Below are 20,038 nucleotides of genomic sequence, written 5' to 3'. Positions count from 1 at the left end.
GCTAACTCCCAGGCATCCTGCAGCTCTGCCCAGATGTCCATCGACAGTAAGTCTTTGGGGTTTGATGAGTCCCTGTCCCACCTCTTCATGGTTGGGGAAGCCTGGGCAACCTACCCTCTGCTTCCATTTCTAAAAATTATTTTATTTTGGAACATTTTTACAATCTAGTTTAAAGTAAGTTATATTGTATATATTTGAGTTTCACACATGATGTTAGGGGATACAAATAGATGCCAAAATGGTTGCTGTAGTGAGCCAGATTAACATATCTATTATCCTGGCAACAGAATTAACTTATTTTGAGTGACAGGGCTGCTAAAATCTACTAATTTAACAAAAATCCTTAATAAAATTGCATTAACTTTAGTATATTTTTAGGGCAGTTTTGGGCTCACAGCAGAACTGAACAGAAAGTAGAGGTTTACCTATGCAAGTACAGCTTCTCTTACTTTCAATATAGAACACCAGACTGGTAGCTTTGTTACAATAGGAGAATCTATACTGACACCCCATTATCACCAAAACGCCAGGTTTTTTTATTAAGAATTATTTATTTATTTATTTAAAAGCAGAGTTAGAGAGAGAGACAGAGAGAGCTGGTTTACTCCCCAAATGTCTGCAATGGCTGGGCCTGGGTCGGGCTGAAGCCAGGAGCCTAGAACTCCATGTGGTAGCAGGGGCCCACGCACTTGGGCCATGTTCTGCTGCTTTCCCAGGTGCAGTAGCAGGGAGCTGGATTGGAAATGGACTGGTGCTCAGGTGGGATGGAGGCATTTCCTGCACCATGACTCTGGACCCAAACTCCATAGTTCACATTAAGAGTCAGTCTTGGTATGGGCCTATGGCCTTTGACAAATATACTAATGACATATATCTTCTGTGATTGTAGTATACACAATAGATTCACCACTAAACACCCGCTGTGCTCCACCTGTTCATTCTGCCTGCCCTCCAAACCCCTGGAACCACTGATCTTTCTGCTGTCTTCATGGTTTTGCCTTTTCCAGAATGCCACATGGTTGGAATCATGCAACATGTAGTCTTTTCAGAATGACTTCCTTCTTCCTTCCTTCCGACAGGCAGAGTGGAGCAGAGTGGATAGTGAGAGAGAGAGACAGAGAGAAAGGTTTTCCTTTCCTTTGCCGTTGGTTCACCCCCCAATGGCCGCTGCGGCCAGCGCACTGCGCTGATCCGAAGCCAGGAGCCAGGTACTTCTCCTGGTCTCCCATGGGGTGCAGGGCCCAAGCACTTGGGCCATCCTCCACTGCACTCCCTGGCCACAGCAGAGAGGTGGCCTGGAAGAGGAGCAACCGGGACAGAATTCGGCGCTCCGATCAGGACTAGAACCCAGTGTGCCGGTGCTGCAGGTGGAGTATTAGCCTAGTGAGCCGCGGCGCTGGCCAGAATGACTTCTTTCAACTAGATCTTCCTTTAAGTTTCTTCCAGGTCTTTTCATGGCTTGAGAGCTCACTCATTTCTTGCTGGCACTGAGTAATGTTCTGGGGCCTGGATGCACCACAGTTTATTTACCCAGTCACCTACTGAAGGATTTCTTGGTGTTTCTAAGATTTTTTTTTTAAAGATGTATTTATTTATTTGAGAGGCAGAGTTACAGAGAGAGGGAGAGACAGAAAGTGAGAGAGAGGTCTTCCATCTGCTGGTTCCTTCCCAGAAGGCTGCCATGGCCAGAGCTGAGCTGACCCAAAGCCGATCTTGTAAATTGATCTTACACTTTTAAAGATTTATTATGGGATGCTGGCATTACAGAGCAGCTTAAGCCACTGCTCTACAGTAGCCCTAACTGGTTCACTCTTGAAATGCCTTCAATGGTAGGCAGTCAGAGCTGGGGAGCCAGGAAGCCAATTCAGGTGTCCCACGTGGGTGGCAGGACACCTGCTACTTGCGCCCCTGATTTACACTGCATTAGAAACGGCCCTTTTCCATGGCCGTCACAGCAGAGGAAGCAGCAGAGACCAGACTTACTCAACAAAACGCTCTGACTCCTGTGCCGCAGTGGGGCTGGACAACAGAATGCCCTCAGGCTAGGTGCTGACCGGACAGGCAGTGCTGGGTTCCAGCCGCTACCAGCTGCTGCATCTGGACAGGTGCCTCGGGAGAAAGGAATGAAGACATCCCTGGAGATGCCATCATAAAATCCCAAATCCAGGAATAATCCCAAGGCAATAACACCCAAGTCACGATGTGGGAAAACCCACCTGTGGAATCTTTTTGCAGGACGCTGATCTGGGACACCCTACAGCATTAATTATGTTTTTGGTCACGTTATCCTTTTTTTTTTTTTTTAAGATATATTTATTTATTTGAAAGAGTTACAGAGAGAGAGAGAGAGAGAGAGAGATCTTCCACCTGATGGTTCACTCTCCAAGTGGCCGCAACCAGGAGCCAGGAGCTTCTTGCAGGTCTCCCACATGGGTGTAGGGCCCAAGGACTTGGGCCATCTTGTACTACTTTCCCAGGCCATAGCAGAGCTGGATAGGAAGTGGAGCAGCCAGGACTCAAACCGGCGCCTATATGGGATGCCGGTGCTTCAGGCCAGGGTGTTAACCCACTGCACCACAGCGCCAGCCCCTGGTCACATTATTCTTAACAGAATTTTAAATGCCAGTTGTTGTGGAGCCACCATCCTATTGTGTTTTGTTGTTGTCAATTTTTAAAATTTATTTGAGAGAAACAGAGAGAGCAAGCTCCTATCTACTTATTCAGTCTCCAGATGCCTGCAACTGGACAGGGTTTGGGCCAAAGCTAGGAGCTGGAAATGCAATTCAAGTCTTCCCTGTGGGTATAGGAACCTGGTTTTTTTAGCCATCAGGGTCAGCATTGGTGGGAAGCTGGAGGTAAGCGCAGGAGCCGGGAATCAAACTCAGGCACTCAGATGTGGACATGGCTTTCTTAACTGTTAGGCTAAACGCCTGCTCCTGCTCCTATCCTTTTTTTTTTTTTTTTTAAGATTTATTTATAAATTTGAAATGCAGAGTAATACACACATACACACACAGATAGGGATCTTCATTCCCCAGATGGCTGCAACAGTCAGGGCTGGGCCAGGCTGAAGGCAGGAACCTGCAACACCACCTAGATCTCTCACGTGAGTTTCAGGAACCCTAGTACTTGAATCGAAGTCCGCTGCCTCCCAGGAGGCCCACGATCAGGAACTGAATCACAGATGGAGTCGCTGAGATTTGAACTGGGTACTCTGATGTGGGATGTGCACATCCCAAGTAGTGACTCAAGCCACGGTGCCAAACACCCACCTCAGGATGCCAGGCTTTTACCAGACACACTTGAGGACTTCTTCCTGGCCATTGCATGATGGGACTTCTGTTAATCAAGTATTTCTCAGGTAGGAGCATTTTGTCCTACAAGGGACATTTGACAGTTTCTGGAGATATTTTGGGTCATCACAACTGGTACAGGGCTACTGGCCTTTAGTGGGTGAAGACAGGAGATGCTGATAAACATCCTGCAGTACACGGGGCAGCCCCAGTCCCCCCCTGCCAAACACACACGCACACGCACACGCATACACACGCACACGCACACACACGCACACACACGCACACACGCAATCCTTCAGCCCAGAATGTCAGCAGTATTTCCAGTGCCAAGCTTGAGAAATCCTGCCAACTACGTCCATATCTGTGCTCACTTCTCTTTGGTATGTTAGTGTCCAATGCTTAATTAGCGAAAGAAAGAGAGAAAGAGAGAATTATCTCCTTTCTTTGTAATACTCAAAAACTCCTAAGTTTTCTCCTCAAGCAGCTACTCCCTGTTCCTCGCTGAGTGAGTGAATGGCGCCAACTACGTTTCCAGGTGATCTGTTGCAGATGCTAAGGCTGCAGCTCTGAACGACCCCTGCTCTCATAGAGCTTACACGTCAGTAGGAGAGAGGCTGAACAAGTACATGAACAAGTAAAGAGGAAAGTAACAGGTAGTCAGCAGGAGGCAGTTAGGGCTGGGGAAGCAAAGACTGGAAAATTCCAAGAGTTACAAAAGTTGAAAGTAACTTGTTTTTCCACTTATAAGATGGCTGCTTTGCAAGATAAGAATTACTTAAAGAATTGCCTATAGGGGCCGGCATTGTGGAATAGTGAGTAAAGCCATCGCTTACCACTCAGGTGTCTCATATGGGTGCTGGTTTGTGTCCCAGCTGCTCTACTTCCAATCCATATCTCTGCTACTGCATCTGGGAAAGCAACAGAAGATAACCCAAGTGTTTGGGCTCCTGCCACACACGTGGGAGACCCAGATGAAGCTCCTGGCTCCTGGCTTTGGCCTGGCTCATCCCTGGCCATTACGACCATTTAGAGAGTGAACCAGTGAATAGAAAATTTCTCTTTCTATCTCTGTCTCTCCCTCTCATTCTGTAACTCTGACTTTCAAATAAATAGATAAATCTTTTTTTTTTTAAAGATGTATTTGTTTATTTGAAAGGCAGAGTTACAGAGAGGCAGAGGCAAAGAGAGAAAGAGAGGTCTTCCATCTGCTGGTTCACTCCCCAGATGGCTGCAATGGCCAGAGCTGTGCCAATATGAAGCCAGGAGCCCGGAGCTTCTTCTGGGTTTCCCACACGGGTGCAGGGACCCAAGGACTTGGGCCATCTTGTACTGCTTTCCCAGGCCATAGCAGAGAGCTGGATCAGAAGGGGAGCAGTCGGGACTCAAACCAGCACCCCTATGGGATACCAGTACTGTGGGTGGCGACTTTACCTGCTATGCCATAGTGCCAGCCCCGTAGATAGATAAATATTAAAAAGAAAATAAAACAACTCTCTGTAACTCTGCCTTTCAAATAAATAAATCTTTTAAAAAATAAAATAAATAAATAAACAAAAAAAATTGCCTACAGGGCCTGGTGTGTGGCACAGTGGATTAAACCATCTGCATCCCATATAAGCGTTGGTTCGAGTCCAGGATGCTCCAGTTTGGAACCCCATTTCTGCTAATGTGCCTGGGAAAGCAGCAGAAGATGGACCAAGTGCTTAGGCCCCTGCACTCATGTGAGAGACCTGGATCCTGGTTTTGGCCTGGCCCAGCCCTAGCCATTGTGGCAGCTGGGGAGTGAACTAGCAGATGGAAAATCTCTGTCTGTCTCTGTCTCTGTCTCTGTGTGTGCCTCTCCCTCCCTCTCTGTAACTCTGCCTTTCAAATAAATAAATAAATCTCTTTTAAAAATTAAAGAATGAACTATATAGATTGCAGGTTTCACGTAGATCAATGTATGTTGCAAAAGATCAAAACAGGAAAGCCCACCAACTTAAGGACAGAGAAACTGTTGACTCAGTTCCCTGAATTGTCCTCAAAATAACCATATCACTCTCCTAAGGACCCCTCACCCCTAGCTGCTCCTGTAAAATACAGCCCTGTCACCACTGGGTCCTTAGGGCTGAGCCTCACTCTGAGCCCTGACTTGCTGGCTTGCCTTGCTGCCTGAAGGAAGGTGCTTTCCTTTGCTAGGATGAATCTTTGCTGCCTGTACTGTACTGTTCACGTGAGCCTCCTTCATTTCTTTGTCTGAGGTTCAAAAGAACCTGTTCCCCCTCCACAACTCTGACAACAGTATTAAGGGGCAGAGAATTTTTTTTTTTTTTTTTTTTTGACAGGCAGAGTGGACAGTGAGAGAGAGAGACAGAGAGAAAGGTCTTCCTTTGCCGTTGGTTCACCCTCCAATGGCTGCCGCGGCCGGCGCGCTGCGGCCGGCGCACCGCGCTGATCCGATGGCAGGAGCCAGGAGCCAGGTGCTTTTCCTGGTCTCCCATGGGGTGCAGGGCCCAAGCACCTGGGCCATCCTCCACTGCACTCCCTGGCCACAGCAGAGGGCTGGCCTGGAAGAGGGGCAACCGGGACAGAATCCGGCGCCCCGACCGGGACTAGAACCTGGTGTGCCGGCGCCGCTAGGCGGAGGATTAGCCTAGTGAGCCGCGGCGCCGGCCAAGGGGCAGAGAATTAAAAGAAAATGATACAGGTTGAACGACTTGGTAGTTCCTTTAGACTTGGTGACCAGGAGTAGCATGACTGAGGAAATGATATTTAAGCTTCAGCTTAAATGACAAGAAAGGGAACATTACAGGTAAAGAGAATAATATCCTGTGGAAATCCAAAGATAGGAATGAGCATGTCACGTTCCGAAAGCCACTGTGGCTAGAGTATGGAGGGGGAGTAGTAATAAAAGTTTCCAGGTCCTTGTAAGCCAAGGAAAAGAGTAGAGACTATAATACGTGCAGTGGAGGCCTTTGTAGGGTTTAGGTCAAGGTGTGGTATGATATGATTTAATTTATCTTCTTATAAATTAGTCACTGTGGGAAGAGTGGCATGTTGGGGAGGGGAGAAGAGAAGAAAGAGGAACCCTTAAGAGACTCTTGCAGAAGTCTAGGCCACTTTGGGCCCCACTGTGGTGTAGCAGGTAAACCTGCTGCCTAGAGAGCTGGCATCCCGTTTGGTCACTGGTTCAAGTTCTGGCTGCTACACTTTCTATACAGCTCCCTGCTAATGGCCTGGGAAAAGCAGCAAAAGATGGCCCAAGTCCGTGGGTCCCTGCATCCACGTGGGGGACCTGGAAGAAGCTCCTGGCTCCTGGCTTCAGTCTGGCCTGGCCCTGGCTGTTTGCACCACCTGGGGAGTGAGCCAGCAGATGGAAGACCTCTCTCTCTCTCTCTCTCTGTCTGTAACTCTGACTTTCAAAAAGTAAAATAAATCTTTAAAAAAAAATCCTGCTACATTTGCAGTGTCAAAAGACTTGGTTTATTAGGCAGGGTCAGGGCTCTGCTGTAGATAGTGTTTAAGGCCTGAAGTAGATGAGATCTTCCAGGGAGGGAACACATAGCATAGCAGATGTCCGGAAGCAAGCCCTGGGCCCCTCCTACCGGAAGGTTGATCAGAGGAGGACACGCCAGCTAAGGATCCTGGGCAAGAAGAGCAGAAAGTAGGAGGCCAGACAGGTGGCTCAGAAAAGAGAAGGCTGGATTTCACAGGCGGCTGATGGCTCAGCTTGGGAGACTGGATATACGCTTATCTGGGTTACTTCCAGAAGCCTGCTAGAATGTCAGCAAAGGGATTTGGGTAAAATGCATGCAGCCTCAGGGATGGGTGAGAGACAACAATGGTAATGTTTTGGAAGCAGGAGAGCACTTGAAGAGAGGCAATGGAAAGAGCAGACAAAGCTGAAATCTAAGCTGGAGGTGGAGAGTGAGTTGAGTCATGCTGCCGCACCCCTGCAAGGGTCAGGATTTGCCAGCGACCTTGGTGGTGTAGACAGAGCGGATTGGTTCCCTTCCACGGAGGGAGTGCAGTGAGAGTGCCTCCTCTCCCTGGTCCTGGAAGGTGACTGAAGCTTGTGCCCTGGAGGGACTGAACTGGAAACTCTGAATTTCGGGAGACCAGACAGGTGGAGGGGGCATTAAACCAAATTCTGTACACCAGATGAGGAGATCTGCAGTCCTCATCTCCCATCTAGTCCTCCACATGCTGGCAGCCTCCTAAGTAAGAGAATGGAATGCCTCTTTGGTGAATGGACCAGTCCAAGAGAGAGCTCCGAGAATCGTGATGGTAGGAAGGTCCCCAGTGAAGTGGCTGGACCACCACTCACTCGCCCTTAGAGTGAAGCTCACCCTTTGACCTACTCCCACGCCGACCCAGAGCTTCTGTGTATACTCAGTGTCTTGCTTTTGACTACTAATAGCCAGACGAGGAGCACCCAATATTTGAGGAACACGTCCAGCTTGAAAAAGAGAGATCAAAATGAACCAACGTGGAAAAAAAAATCCAGGTGAAAGGAAAATGCAAGAAGAAAGCTAAGAAAGTAAGACAAAGAAGAAAGTAAGACAAAGGTTGTTTATCTCATCAGAGAAGTAAAAGATAATGATGTGTGCAAAGCAAAGTTTATGAAGAGCTCTGAGAAGTTAAAAACATGATAGCAGAAATGGAACACGCAGTAGCAGGTCTGGAAGATCAAGTTGAGAACTTCTCTGAGAATGAAGGGAAAACAAGACGAATTACAGAAAAGATGAGAAAATCAGGCGGTCATTTCCCATGGTCTGACACAAGACTAATGGAAGTTCCAGGAGAAAGGATTAGAGCAAATGCAGGGAGGAAGTTTTAAAGAAACACTGCAAGATAACTTCCCAGAACTGAAGGACGTGAGTGCTGTGAGTCCAAGTCTCAGTACCCTGCACAATGAAGGAGCAGGACGCGCCCCCCAGCACACAGTCCACAACGGCTAGAACTGTGCCAATCTGAAGCCAGGAACCAGGAGCTTCCTCCAGATCTCCTACGTGGGTGCAGGACCCATCGTCCTCTGCTTTCCCAGGCACATCAGCAAGGGAGCTGGATTGGAAGAGGAGTGGTAGGGACACAAACCAGTGCCCATAGGAAATGCCTGCTGGCACCACAGGCAGAGCTTTGGCCCATTACACCACAGGGCCGGCCCCCACGTACTGACTTCCAGTAGCAGTGTTGAGAGCTAGGAGGTGCTGAGGGAAAAATGACCCTCGACCTATAATTGTATGCAGCCATCAATCAACTATGAGATAGAATAGAGGTGTTTTTTAGATTTTTCAAGTCTTAAAATATTTCTTGCATATTCTTCCTTAGGAGGGTACTGAAGTGATTGTGTATTCTACCAAAATAACAATGGAAATTTTAAAAAACAGGAAGATCAGGGATCTGAAAACCATAGTTCTAGCACAGCTGAAAGGCAAGGGGATTTCTCAAGACTTAGCAGACTGGCTGGCATGGCTCAGGGGCCCTCAGAGCAGTCACTGTGGACTAAAACAGAAAGATTGGGGTGGGCTCTGAGAGGCACATCTCCAAGAAAAAAATGAAACTGATACCTGAGATATTTGAGTACACTAAGAAGAAATTTACGCTTCTGGCAGGATTGGGTATAAATCAATGTTAGATATGGAGGAAACCAGGCAAAGGAAAATAAGCAAGGCACTATTAGATCTGGAACAAACTAGAGATTGTCAGAAGAGAAACTGCATTGTAAGTATAATGTGGCATGTAGGGTATTATGGTAAATTCTACAGTCATAATAATGGAAATGGAGTATTTAACAAAAAATTATTTATATTGGTGTATGGGAAGTAGGAGAGACATGTGAGTGTGCAGGCGTGTTGGCAGTGTTAAAAAAGCTTAGCTTTAGGCCGGCGCCGCGGCTCACTAGGCTAATCCTCCGCCTAGCAGCGCCGGCACACTGGGTTCTAGTCCCGGTCGGGGCGCCGGATTCTGTCCCGGTTGCCCCTCTTCCAGGCCAGCTTTCTTCTGTGGCCAGGGAGTGCAGTGGAGGATGGCCCAAGTATTTGGGCTCTGCACCCGATGGGAGACCAGGATAAGTACCTGGCTCCTGCCTTCGGATCAGCGTGGTGCGCCGGCCACAGCGCGCTGGCCGTGGTGGCCATTGGAGGGTGAACCAACGGCAAAGGAAGACCTTTCTCTCTGTCTCTCTCTCTCTCACTGTCCACTCTGCCTGTCAAAAAAAAAAAAAAAAAAAGATTTATTTATTTATTTATTTGCAAGTCAGAGCTACACAGAGAGAGAAGGAAAAGGAGAGAGAGAGAGAGAGGTCTTGCATCCGCTGGTTCACTCCCCAATTGGCTGCAACAGCCAGAGCTGAGCCGATCAGGAGCCAGGAGCTTCTTCTGGGTCTCCCACATGGGTGCAGGGGCCCAAGGCCTTGGGCCATCTTGTACTGCTTTCCCAGGCCATAGCAGAGAGCTGGGTCAGAAGTGGAGCAGCCGGGTCTTGAACCAGCCCCTTTTGATTCTTCGGGTCTCCCACACGGGTGCAGGGGTCCAAGAACTTGGGCCACCTTGTACTGCTTTTCCAGGCCACAGCTCGGAAGTGGAGCAGCCGGGACTCATCCGGCGTGCATATGGGATGCCGGCACTGCGGGCGGCGGCTTTACCCGCTAAGCCACAGCATAGGCCTCCAAGAGCTTAACTTTCGTCATCCATTGTATGACATTAGGGAGTCTTTTGTTTTTAATTTAAGCTTTAAGCTCTGGATTTAATGGACTATTCAAAGTCTTTTTGTTTTTCTTTTTTAAGTTTATTTATTTGAAAAGGCAGATTAGAGAGAAAGAGATAGAGGGAGAGAGAAGTCTTCCCACCACTGATTGACTCCACAAATGCCTGCAACAGCCAGGGCCGGGCCGGGCTGAAGCCAAGAGCCAGGAACTCTAGTCAAGTCTTCCACGTGGGTGGCAGGGAGTGCTTGGCTGCCTCCCAGGGTGCACAGTAGCAGCAAACTTGATCTGAACAGGAAGTGGGACTCAATTTCAGGCACTCTGATATGAGATGTGAGCATTCCATGTGGTGGCTTAACCCATTTTGCCACAACACCTATCCCGGGGTAATTTTAAAAACCATATAATAAAGAAATAGCAGTAGAAGTGCACCAATGAGGATTATGGCAGTCAGCTACGCCGGGACAACAACCCACAGCATGATAAGATGGAAGATGGTAGGAGTAAGAGAGAAGGAATGGGGAATAGGACCTGCTGATTTCATTATAAGTTTGAAAGAACTATTCACTTTTTTTTTTTTTTCAGATGTGTTTATTCATTTGAATAGCAGAGTGACAATAAAGGAAAGACAAAAACAGAGGGAGAGAGAGAGAAAGAGAGAGAGAGAGAAATATATATATATAGAGAGAGATCTTTCATCTCCCCAAATGGCCACAAGGGCCAGGGCTGGGTCAGTCTAAAACCAAGAGCCAAGAACCCCTGGGTGGCAGGGATCCGAGTACTGGGGCCATCTTCATTGCCTTTGCAGGTGCATTAGCCAGGGGCTGGATCAGAAGCAGAACAGTCAGGACTTGAACTGCTCTGATGTGGGATGCAGGTGTCCCAAGCTGTGGCTTCACTCTCTGTGACACAACAGTGGCCACCATAGAACTGTTTGACTTTAAAAACTATAGTTGTGTAGCTGAAAAAAAGTAAAGACAGGGAGTTGTTGATTAGCCGGAATTCACACTGAAATGGAGGTTTAGCATACACAAGCATCGTGAAATGACTTTCTTCTTATAGATCGGCTGTGCCATTTGTACAGCTGCTGTACCCTTCAGTCTCTTACCACTGGCCTTCGATTGCTGATAGCACTGGGGGACTTCTTCAAATTCTTATTTGTAGGTTTAGATGCTTTATGTAGCAGACAAGGAGGTTAGACAATAAAGAGTAAGTCCTCCTCCTCAAAGGGAGATGTTTTAAAATCTTAGGTATCCTTTAAAAAAATTCTGTATACATAAAAGCATAACTAGGCTTTAAGAGAGCCTTCAGATTTTCAGAGGGAAAAAACCAACAGAATACAGCACATTTGAGAAACCTTATGTTACAAGGCTTGACTGAGTCCTCCTGGGCCCTTCAGCTCTCTGAGTTGCATGATTGGCAAGAAGAGGGAGGCAGGTGCAGGAAACACGACCAGAAAGCACGAGTCATCAAGGAAGAACCTAACGGGGGAAGAACTTCACAGAAGAGTGAAGGGAACTGAAAGAGAGCCTGCACCAGCCCTGGAAATGGAGGAGAGGGTTCACTTCCACAGTGCTCTGGGTGGATTCAACCCTACTCTGTTGTGTTTCTACAAGGCTGAGGAGCTTGGGGCTGGGGCATGTGGGATGCAGTCATAGAGGAGAAGGGTGCCCAGCTATGCTTTACTGTCAGCTGTTGGGTGGGGTCAGGCTGGGAACACATGAAAGGCACCTTTGAGGGGCCAGTGCGGTGGCATAGCGGGTAAAGCCACTGCCTGCCCTGCAGTGCTGGCATCCCATATGGGCACTAGTTTGAGTCCTAGTTGCTCCACTTCCAATCCAGCTCTCTGCTAATGCACCTGGAAAAGTAGCAGAAGACGGCCCAACTCCTTGGCCTTCTGCCACCCACATGGGAGACCTGGAAGAAGCTCCTGGCTTTGGCCTGCCCAGTACTGGGCATTGTGGCCATTTGGGGAGTGAACCAGTGGATGGAAAGTATATATCTCTCTCTCTCTCTCTCTCTCTCCCTCTCTCTCCCTCTCTCTCAGTAATTCTGACTTTCAAAATAAATAAATTTTTAAAAAAGAGAACACACTCTGAAAGAATTAATAAAAAAAAAAAAGGCCCCATTGATCAGCCAAGACTGTGGTGCCCATAGCTGCGGACCATGGAGCTCAGAGTTTAAGCAGCCAGGGGGTGGGTGAGCCTGGCTTCAGAATCACATTCAGATCCGCTGAGGTTTCCAGATTGGTGACATTGTATACCCTCTCTCTCTCTCTCTCCATCTTTATTTATTTATTTTAAGATTTATTTATTTATTTGAAAGGCAGAGTTACAGAGAAAGAGGGAGGAGTCTTCCATCCACTGCTTCCTCCCTAAATGGCTGTAATGGCTGGGACTGGGCCAGGTTGAAGCCAGGAGCCTGGAACACCATCTGGGACTCTCATGTGGGTGCAGGGGCCGTCTTCTGCTACCTTCCCAGGCGCATCAGCAGAGAGCTGGATTGGAAGTGGAGCAGCCAGGGCTCGAACCAGCACCCACGTGGGGTATTGAAGTCACAGGCAACGGCCTAACCCTCTATGCCACAACACCGGCCTGTGTGGGCTCTCTCCCATAAAAGTTTTGCTCAGCTATGAAGAGAAAGTGTTCTCGTCTGCTTCTGAACACATAATGCACGCATCTCTTCATGCTCTGTGTTTTACGTATTTTCATAATTCAGGGACTAATGATTTCTCGTGAAGGCAGAAACAGTATTATGCATTTTTTCTATCATCTTCCAGCTTTACACATAGTAGGCACTTAATGCATCTCGAATACATAGGAACCTTTAATAAAACTATTCCCGTCAATTAATTTAGGAACTGCCTAGATTCCAGAAGACTGCAAGGCTCTCCCCTACCCTCATGGGGTCCAGCCCCATCATTTAAAATCAGACTGGGCCGGCGCTGCGGCTCACTAGGCTAATCCTCCGCTTGCGGCGCCAGCACCCTGGGTTCTAGTCCTGGTCAGTGTGCTGGATTCTGTCCCGGTTGCTCCTCTTCCAGTCCAGCTCTCTGCTGTGGCCCGGGAGTGCAGTGGAGGATGGCCCAAGTGCTTGGGCCCTGCACCTGCATGGGAGACCAGGAGGAAGCTCCTGGCTCCTGGCTTCGGATCAGAGTGCTGCCGGCCATAGCAGTCATTTGGAGGGTGAACCAACGGAAGGAAGACCTTTCTCTCTGTCTCTCTCTCTCACTGTCTAACTCTGCCTGTCAAAAAAAAAAAAAAAAAAAAATCAGACTGGTCACCTGTCCTCATCCTCAGGTCATAGCTCTGCTGGAGTCAGCCACCTAGGCCAGCTCAGCGCACAGCCCCCATGAAAAGATTGCCACTTTGATGTTAGGAATTCCTCTTCTGCTCCTCTGGAAATCCAAGGCAACTTCTGATGGAAACCCTACTGGCAGTGAGGTTCTGTGCAGTGTGTTGGTGTAACTACCTGATGCTTTGCAGGGCTGGGCAGTTCGCCCCCAGTGTGGTTACCTGGCAGGCTTTGCTTTGTAACTGATTAACAACAGGTGCTTGGTTAACTTGTAACTATCCATTGTAGAGAGGCGCAGTAACACAGATCTAAGCCGGCTCTTCAAATGCTTTCAAAAGCCCTGCTCCTAACTGTCTCCCTGAAAGCCCTGATTGTGTGAAACTGAACTAATGAGCTCACAGGGTGCCCGCTGTGAGAGGAATCTCCTCGCCAGCACACTTTCAAACCACACCCATGCTTACGTCTGTCCAAAAGTGAGCTTCGCTTTCTGAACTTGGACACTCTTTTGTGGCACCAAATCCCTCTAAATAGTTAATTATACTTATTCACACGTCGTCTTCCCTACTGTAATACCAAGGGCAGGGTTTGTGTCTCAGTGGTCTTTCCTGCTTCTTCTAATTATTTATTTATTTGAAAGAGTGTCAGAGGGAGAGGGACAGAAAAAGAGATCTTCCTTCTGCTGGTTCAATCCCCAAATGGCTGCCATGGCCAGGGCTGGGCAGACTAAAGTCAGGAGCCAGGAGCTCCATCTGTCTACTACATGGCTAACAAGACCCAGGCACTTGGGCCACCTTCTGCTGCTTTCCCAGGTGCATTTGCAGGGAGATGGATCAGAAGGGGAGCAGCCAGTACTTGAACTGGAGCTCTGATCAGGGATGCAGGCTTCACAACCAGTGGGCTTAACCCCCTGTGCCACCCCTGTGTCATCTTTTTATCTTCAACAGCAAGCTTAAATTAAAAGGCAAGGAGTTACCTAGTTCAAGTCATTGTTCTCTCTCACTTGGGCTTCAGCAAAAGCCTCCCAACTGTCCCCAAGAGTCTATGCTCACTATCCCATCCCTATGCTTTAGAAACACACTGGGCTCAAGCCAGTCCTTACTCAGAGCCAGCCACAGGCTTTCCGTGTCCTTGACATGCCATCTGCCTAATTTTTCTGCTACTGAAGTGGGATACACAGACAGGCAGCTAGATAGGTCTGCAGTGAGCAGAAAGTACCTGCAAGGTACCACCTTCCACCAATGTAATTATATCATCCTACTTGTCAGTCAAAACACCCCTGTCCCAGGAGGCATCTGTTTCATCAGGAACCTAATGGGGGACATGATGAAAATATAGAGCTGTTAAGCTCCATGTGGGACTTGTGGATGTGCCATAGAACACGCAGGTGGCTGGGGACTGGCCCTGTGGTGTAGTGGGTAAAGCCCCTGCTTACAGTGCCAGCATCCCAGACGGGTACCTGTTGGAGTCCTGGCTGCTCCACCTCTGACCCAGCTTCCTGCAAATGCACCTGGAAAAGCAGTGGAAGATGGCCCAAGTGCAGGGGGCCCTGCACCCACATGGGAGACCTAGAAGAAGCTCCTGGCTTTGGATCAGCCCAGCTCTGGCTGTGGCAGCCATCTGGGGAGTGAACCAGCAGATGGATCTTCCTTTCTCGCTCTCGCTCTTGCTCTCTCTGTAACTCTGCCTTTCAAATAAATAAATAAATACATCTTAAAAAAAAAATAATGCCCAGGTGGCTTCGTGCCTGCAGAGGCACCACTGCCAACCTCATAAGAGGGCAGCAACTGGGAGGGACACTGCTGCTCCACAGAGCGTGGCTGGAGGTGCTGCCAGCTGCCCTCGCTCCCTTCTCCCACACCTCTCTCTTCGGGCTGTCCTGCAGCCCGCTGTCCACTCGTGACAGGTGTTTCTGCATGTGGGGAAACCCATGCTCACATGTGCGTGTGTGTTCACTTTCTCACCTTCTGAATAAATTCTGATCACTTTGGCACCTTATATGTGTCTGCACTTAGAATGCCCGTCTTTGTGTAAGACCAGAACTTGGAGTCAAAATGTATACACCCTAGCCCTCATCACTGTCAGTGGCTGGCTGGCTGGCTTGCTTTTCTTTTTCTTTCTTTTTCTTTCTTTTTTGTATTTTACAATCATCCTAAGCACTTTGTGCCTCTAACGCCCTTGCCTCCAGTGTGCTCTCAGTCTAGACAGCACTGCTTGTGGCCTTGCCTTAATCAGACTCCAAAACCTTCCATAGAGATCCTCCTAAACCTTTCGCTAGTATCTGTGGCACTCCCTGGCTTTGAACTCTGCTTTAGTGAAGAACGTCAACTCTGAGTCCAGAGAGCCTGGTTTGGAGAGTTGGTGTTCCTAGTTACCAGGTGGATGGTTTTGGGCTAGTTAATTAACCTTTTCTATCTCAGTTTCCTCATTAGTAAAATGGGAATAGCCAGTACCCGTGCTTATTGCTTATAAAAGTGTCGATGGTACATTTTTTTATTATTTTTTATTTTTTATTTTTGGCAGGCAGAGTGGACAGTAAGAGAGAGAGACAGAGAGAAAGGTCTTCCTTTTGCCGTTGGTTCACCCTCCAATGGCCGCTGCGGCCGGCGCACCGCGCTGATCCGATAGCAGGAGCCAGGTACTTATCCTGGTCTCCCATGGGGTGCAGGGCCCAAGCACTTGGGCCATCCTCCACTGCACTCCCTGGCCACAGCAGAGAGCTGGCCTGGAAGAGGGGCAACCGGGACAGAATCTGGTACCCCAACTGGGACTAGAACCCGGTGTGCTGGCGCTGCAAGGCAGAGGATTAGCCTAGTGAGCTGCAGCGCCGGCCCGATGGTACATTTTAAGGGTCCATCAAGTTGCTGCTTTTCTTCACGGACTTGTCACACCTGACATTTCATTCTATATCCATTAGTCTGTCTTCTCCACTAGAAAGTAAGTTCCATGGGGGCAGGCCTTCGTTTTATCTCTACCTCCTAGAGCAGTGTCTTTGGTATAAAGACCTCCAGTAAATATTTGTTGAGAGTGAATCAATTATTAAATGTTCTGGAAGACGTAAACTATTGACTTGCCTTCTTTTTTTTTTTTTATTTATTTATTTTTTTTGACAGGCAGAGTGGATAGTGAGAGAGAGAGGGAGAGAGAGAAAGGTCTTCCTTTGCTGTTGGTTCACCCTCCAATGGCTGCTGCGGCCGGTGTTCTGCGGCCGGCGCACCGCGCTGATCTGAAGCCAGGAGCCAGGTGCTTCTCCTGGTCTCCCATGGGGTGCAGGGCCCAAGGACCTGGGCCATCCTCCACTGCACTCCCTGGCCACAGCAGAGAGCTGGCCTGGAAGAGGGGCAACCGGGACAGAATCCGGTGCCCCGACCGGGACTAGAACCCGGTGTGCCGGCGCTGCAAGGCGGAAGATTAGCCTAGTGAGCCGCGGCGCCGGCCAAGTTTTTTTTCTTTTTAAAGATTTGTTTATTTGAAAGTCAGTTACAAAGAAAGGCAGAGGGAGAGAGAGAAAGAGAGGACTTCCCTCTGCTGGTTCACTCCCCAGTTGGCAGCAATGGCTGGATCTGCGCCAGCCAGGAGCTTCTTCAGGGTCTCCCATGCGGGTACAGAGGCCCAGGAAAGCTGGATTGGAAGAGGAGCAGCCAGGACTCAAACCAGTACCCATATGGGATGCTGCCACTGCAGGTGGCAGCTTACCTGCTATGCCACAGCGCCGGCCCCAAAATGGTACCTATCTTTTTTTTATACAAGTCTTTTTTTTTTTTTGGACAGGCAGAATGGACAGTGAGAGAGAGAGAGACAGAGAAAGGTCTTCCTCTTTGTGTTGGTTCACCCTCCAGTGGCTGCCGTGGCTGGCACACTGCGCTGATCTGAAGCCAGGAGCCAGGTGCTTCTCCTGGTCTCCCATGCGGGTGCAGGGCCCAACCACTTGGGCCATCCTCCACTGCACTCCCGGGCCACAGCAGAGAGCTGGACTGGAAGAGGATCAACCGGGACCGAATCTGGCGCCCCGACTGGGACTAGAACCCGGTGTGCTGGCGCCGCAGGGTGAGCCACTGCGGTGGCCTTTATACAAGTCTTTTTATGGATCTGTTTCCATTTATCTTGGGTAAATACCCAGCAGCAGAATTGCTGGGTCACAGGTGGGGGTATGTTTAATCTTAGCAGTGTGTGAATTCCAGTTGCTCCAAATCCTCACCACTTCACTGAAATGGGCATTTAAGATCTGTGTATTTTATGTTAACTACATCTCAGTGAAAGTATCAGCAAAGAAAGTAACTGAACAGTGTTTTCATATGCACTGAATATAATAATCAATTTGAATATCTGTGTCAGAAACTATGCTGGCCGGTGCCGCGGCTCAATAGGCTAATCCTCTGCCTTGCGGCGCCGGCACACCGGGTTCTAGTCCCGGTCAGGGCGCCAATTCTGTTCCGGTTGCCCCTCTTCCAGGCCAGCTCTCTGCTGTGGCCCGGGAGTGCAGTGGAGGATGGCCCAAGTCCTTGGGCCCTGCACCCCATGGGAGACCAGGAGAAGTACCTGGCTCCTGGCTTCGGATCAGCACGGTGCACCGGCCGCAGCGGCCATTGGAGGGTGAACCAACGGCAAAGGAAGACCTTTCTCTCTGTCTCTCTCTCTCACTGTCCACTCTGCCTGTCAAAAAAAAAAAAAAAAAAGAAAGAAAAAAAGAAAAAAGAAACCGTGCTGTGCATACAAAAGCAAGACAGCTTGATTGAAAAACTCCAAATTTCACCATTTTAACTAAATTACGATCACTCTAAATAATGAATTTTAATGATGTAATTGAACTCAGCTTGCCTCTGTACACAATCTTGCTGCATATTTAGCGGCATAGTGGGTAAGGCCATGAGAAATGTTTCCCTATTCCCATTGTTAGCATAGTGGGTAAGGCCATGAGAAACGTTTCGCTATTCCCATTGTTAAGACATCTGGCATGCTGGTGGAGATATAAATTGTTAAAACGTGTGGAGTGGGGCTGGCGCTGTGATGCAGTGAGCTAAGGCCCTGACTGCAGCGCTAGCATCCCATATGGATGCCGGTTTGAGTCCCGGCTGCTCCACTTCCGATCCAGTTCCCTACTAATGTGCTTGGGAAAGCAGCAGAGGATGGCCCATGTCCTTGGGCCCCTACACCCACGTAGGAGACCCGAAGAATCTCCTGGCTCCTGATCAGCTCAGCTCTGGCCATTTTGGCCATTTGGGGAGTGAACCAGTAGATGGAAGACCTCTCTGTCTCTACTTTTGTCACTCTTTCAAATAAATAAAATAAAATAAAAAATTTTCAAGTAAAATTTAGCAATATTTTTCAAATTTATCAATGTTCTAACCCTTTGCCTATGAAATTCCACTTGTAGTTTATCCTACATATTTGCACATATGCAAAAATGACTTCTAAAAATGATTTATTTGGAAGAGTGGTAGATCTTTCATTTGCTGGTTCACTCTGCAAATAGCTGCATCAGCCTGGGCTGACTCAGGCTGAGACCAGGAGCCAGAACTCCCTCTGGGTCTCCCATATGAGTGGCATGGGTCCAAGCACCTGGGCCATTAACTGTTGACTTCCCAGGGATATTAGCAGGGACTGGATTGGAAGAGGAGCAGCTGGGATTCAGCTGGCCCTCTGATACAGGATGCGAGTCACACTGCACTGCAATGTTGGCTCCCCAAATTTCTGTACAAGGCAATTGATGTAGAACAGCTGAATTTTAGAACCAAACTAAATATCTGTCAGTTGGGTTACAGTTGGGTTACTGTGCAGCTATAAAGAGACTAAGAATACTTTCTAATGCTTCGATTGTGCAATAATTTCTAAGTGAAAAATACTATGTACATGTTTTTGCTTGTGTATGCATTCAGTATTGGGAAGGAAATTGACAAGAGCTGAACATCTGAGTGATGGAGTTTTTTTTTTTTTTTTTTAAAGATTTACTTATTTATTCAAAAGGCAGAGTTACAGTGAGGCAGAGGCAGAGGCAGAGAAAGAATGAAAGTCTTCCATCCACTGGTTCACTCCCCAGTTGGCTGCAACAGCAAAGCGGTGCTGATCCGAAGCCAGGAGCCTGGAGCTAGCTTCTTCCAGGTATCCCCCGAGGGTGCAGGGGCCGAAGGTGTTGGGCCATCTTCCACTGCCTTCCCAGGCCATAGCAGAGCTGGATCACAAGTGAGCAGCCGGGACTTGAACCAGCAGGTGGCAGCTTTACCTGTGCCCATGTGGGATGTCAGCACTGCAGGCAGCGGCTTTACTCATTACAACACAGCGCCAGCCCAAAGGAGATATTCTTGAGAATTGGCCCACATGAGTGTTAACCACTAAAAATACATCTCTCTGTATTAATAGCATAGTTATTTCAGTAGAGGATCAGAATCTAAAGTTAAACCAGAATCTTTTGGTGAGCCATCTAACTATATAGCCTGTTTTTCTGCTGAAATTACAATAGCTTCATCAGTTATCACATTAAAGGAACAGTTAAGTTTATAATCTAAGTTTATTTTAGGTGGAATAAATAATGATCAGAGGAAATGGTAAACAATTACCACCTTTCTTGGGGCAAATGAATTACTAAGCAGGCTTTTGTTTTGGTTTTTTAAGATTTTATTTATTTGAAAGGTAGAGTTACAGAGAGGCAGAGGCAGAGATTGGTTTTTTTAAGAAACTTATTTGTGCACTTAACATGTAATCACTTGGGATGCTAATTTGATTATTTATTTATTTATTTGAGAGGTAGAGTCAGAGAGGGAGGGAGAAG

Source organism: Oryctolagus cuniculus, chromosome 14 (genome assembly GCF_964237555.1).
Source record: "Oryctolagus cuniculus chromosome 14, mOryCun1.1, whole genome shotgun sequence".
In the NCBI taxonomy this organism is placed as follows: Eukaryota; Metazoa; Chordata; class Mammalia; order Lagomorpha; family Leporidae; genus Oryctolagus; species Oryctolagus cuniculus.
The sequence above is the reverse complement of the archived record's forward strand: the minus strand, read 5'-3'. Positions refer to the sequence as shown.